At 48.5% G+C, this 3,551-nt stretch overlaps 1 long non-coding RNA gene across 1 annotated transcript; it reads right to left on the bottom strand.

Annotated features, from left to right (window-relative positions):
- Positions 1-1,622: 1,622 nt before the first annotated feature.
- Positions 1,623-2,939, bottom strand: LOC122460229. The gene is made up of 2 exons (XR_006281396.1): positions 2,314-2,939; positions 1,623-2,036 (listed from the first exon to the last, which is right to left on the bottom strand). It is a non-coding gene; the product is annotated as an uncharacterized LOC122460229 (long non-coding RNA).
- Positions 2,940-3,551: the final 612 nt, after the last annotated feature.

Here is a 3,551-nt window from a genome sequence, read left to right as displayed (position 1 = left end):
AGGTGGTTACCCTTCCCTGTATATTTATGAAACACGTCAATAGGCTGGAAGCCGCTCCCGACAGAGGAGCCATTGTAAATACCATGTGTTGTGCGTAGGAGGGTTCTGAGAGCACACCCCGCCTGGAGCCGTTGGCTGACTGCCATAAGGGCTCACCAGGAGAGAGCAGTGTGATCGTGCAGAGCTCGCACAGACGGAAAGGGCAGGAACAAGCAGGTCTTCTCGAGCCAGTACCGGGTTTACAGTGGTTCTAGTGGTGCCGGGGCGCCAGGCCCACACTGGGAAGGGGCCCACAAAGGGTTAATCCAGCCTGGGCCACAGCTCAGCAACTCCCCAGCGCCCGCCGAACCCCTCAGCTGCCTGGGGAGCGCAGTGCGCAGGTGCAGCAGGGACTGGGTGTTGCAGGGTGTGCTCGGAGTTGTAGCTTGCACGCCGCTGTGTTCCACTCGAGCCCTCGAGTCCCAGCATGCCCCGCACCATGCTACCAGCCGCCCCAGCTGAAGTGGGTAGAGCGAACCAAAAAAAACCCCCGCAAGGCCATGGCCTGGTGCAGGGAGAGGTTCCTGGTGCTCATCCCGCTGCACCCCCTCCCCCTCGGAGCTCCTGGCTCCCCCCCCCCGAGTCTCCCCTCCTCTCCTGGGGCGGAGGGAGCTGGGGTCAGCCCCTGGGCACTGTCTCGGCCCTGCAGGGGGGGGTTGTCTGGGGTCCCTGGAAGCAGGGGGGCGGGGACAGTGGGGCCTGTCAGTGCTGGTTGCCGTGCCCCCTGCCTGTGGGAATGCCCAGAAACAGCCCCCTGCCCTCCGGGGAGGGAAGGGGAGGGGGCGCAGCCCAGTGGTGGGGGAAAGGGGCAGTTGTGGGGCAAGTCGGGGTGCGATGGGGGAGCTGGGGTGACTCTGTGTGGAGGGTGTAGGAGAAGCAGGGTATTAAGGTGGGGCAAGGGTCAGAGGGAGGGAGGGGAGAGTGGGTTGAAGGTAGGGGTTGGCTCAGTGTGTTTGTGTGTGGGGGGGGTAGTAGAAGAGAGGGTGGTGACTGCCCTGGCGTGAAAGTGGGGGGGGGGGCAGCAGTAGCAGGGAGATTGTGGAGAGCCTTTGTTAGGGGGTTAGTTGTGTGGGATGGGGACAGTAGGAGGGACAGGAGGGAGAGCCCAGGTGTGAAGATTGGGGTAGGAGCTTGAGGCTGGATTGTGGTAGCCTTTGTGGCAAAGTGTGTGTTTCTCGGTGGCCCTTTCTCCCCGCAAAAGATGGGCACCAGCAATTTTCCTCCCCACACTCTGCACCAAAGTTTTGTAAACATTATTGTACTAAAGTAGAAAATGCAGCTTTCAAAAAATATATTTATGAAACATAACTTTGGAATGAGGAGGTGGTGGTAGGGAGATGTAGGTGTGACACCACTTACTGCTTCATCTAGGCTTAATATAGCTCATAAGTGTCCTAATTAAGCACTTGTGTTCAGGGCCCCAAGCAGGCCCTGAGTGTTTAAAGAAAAAAAACAAAACTAACAAATAATCCCCCTCCCACACAAACCAAATTCAGTGGTATTCTGGGTACATTGATGTTAGTCCAGTTTGTTCTCTATGGGCTGAGTGGAGGTCTCAGTGTGGCTTCAAATATCTTATTTTGTTTTTGAATAAATGTTTTCATTCCCATCCCAGCAACACCACATTTACTATGCCATCAATGGTGCTGTCACACTGGGCCCACACTAGGAAGGGGCTCATCACAACCACATGGGGGCCCACAAACATGTTTGGTGCCGGGCCCACAAAAAGTTAATCCGGCCCTGTCTCTAGCATGCCTGGTTTGACAGAGAAGATGGTCTCTCATTGGTACTGGGACCTCAGCCTGCCTCGAATAGAGCCTCCCAAACCACTGAAGAAATGAGGGAGCAGGTTCGTAAAGAAATACACAGTATGTTGGAAATGGAGATATTAGAGTCGGACAGTTCCTGCACCTCACTAGTTGTTATGGTTCCTAAGGGAGCTGGGACTATAAGGTTTTGTGTTGATTATAGAAAGCTTAATGCTGTCACAGTATCTGACAAGTTTCAGAGTAGCAGCCGTGTTAGTCTGTATTCGCAAAAAGAAAAGGAGGACTTGTGGCACCTTAGAGACTAACAAATTTATTTGAGCATAAGCTTTCGTGAGCTACAGCTCACTTCATCGGATGCATTCGGTGGAAAATACAGTGGGGAGATTTGTATTTTCCACCGAATGCATCCGATGAAGTGAACTGTAGCTCACGAAAGCTTATGCTCAAATAAACTTGTTAGTCTCTAAGGTGCCACAAGTCCTCCTTTTCTTTTTGCGAGTACCTGACAACTATCCTATGCCCAGAATTGATATGTTAAATACTTTAGGCAAGGCAAAATACCTAGGTTGGTTAAAGGCTATTGAAAGTAGATTTTCTCCATGCTTTGCTGTCTAAAGGATGGAACTTTGTGAGTACAAAGTGTTACCTTTTGGGTTCATTAATGCAGGAATCACTTTGCAGAGGCCCATTAATCAAGTGTTAAACAGATTACAAGACTTTGGATGGACTTAATATTGTTGATATTGCAATATGTAGCAATTTGTGGTGATATCATAAAAACCATTTGGGAATTGTGGGAAACTTTTGGGAAAGGGGCAGCCTATACAGGAAGGATTGGCTCCACTAAAATGGAACCAGAATTCTGGCACTTAAAATTAAAAAGGTCATAGAGCAGTTTTTAAACTAAGGGCTGTAGGAAAGCCGACAAGGGTGGAGGAGCACGTGGTTCGGACAGAGACATCCCTTAGGGGAGGTTCTTTTCATGGAGATTCTCTGTGTCTTAGTAAGGAGGAGAGGATGGAAGATGATAAAATACAGGTAGGCTCTGATGAGAAACAGTCAAATGAAAAAGAGTCCCATTCAATTACATCATGTAATGGCAGACAGCTAAAAAGTGACAAGTTTTTAAAGTGCTTATATACAAATGCTAGAAGTCTAAATAATAAGATTAGTGAACTAGAGTGCCTTGTATTAAATGAGGATATTGATATAATAGGCACCACAGAAACTTGGTGGAATGAGGATAATCAATGAGACACAGTGATACCAGGGTACAAAATATATCGGAAGGACAAAACAGGTCATGGGGGAGTGGCACTATATGTGAAAGAAAGCGTAGAATCAAGTGAAGTAAAAATCTTAAATGAAGCAAACTGTACTGTCAAATCTCTATGGATAGTAATTCCATGCTTAATAAAACCCAAAGACGTCCGTCTCACTGTAAAAGTGTCAAAGTGCAAAATGGGAGCTGCCAAAGTTCCTTATGTAGGATACTGGGTGTGGGGGTGGCCAAATTTCTCCTTGAAAGTAGAAGCTTTGTTAACTGGCCCATACGCCAGAACAAAAATCAAGTCCAGTCTTTCATAGGTTTGGTTAACTATTACCAGAGATTGGCATGTAGTTTTAGTAATATTGTGTCACAGACTTGTGCAAAAAGCCAGACCCAAATAAAATAGTTTGGGCAAAGGCTTGTCAGGAAGGTTTTGATAAAGTAATGAAAACCTTGTATGCAGTGGTGTT

The sequence above is a fragment of the Dermochelys coriacea genome, chromosome 5, assembly GCF_009764565.3.
Source record: "Dermochelys coriacea isolate rDerCor1 chromosome 5, rDerCor1.pri.v4, whole genome shotgun sequence".
In the NCBI taxonomy this organism is placed as follows: domain Eukaryota; kingdom Metazoa; phylum Chordata; order Testudines; family Dermochelyidae; genus Dermochelys; species Dermochelys coriacea.
This window is presented reverse-complemented; position numbering and strand designations above follow the sequence as displayed.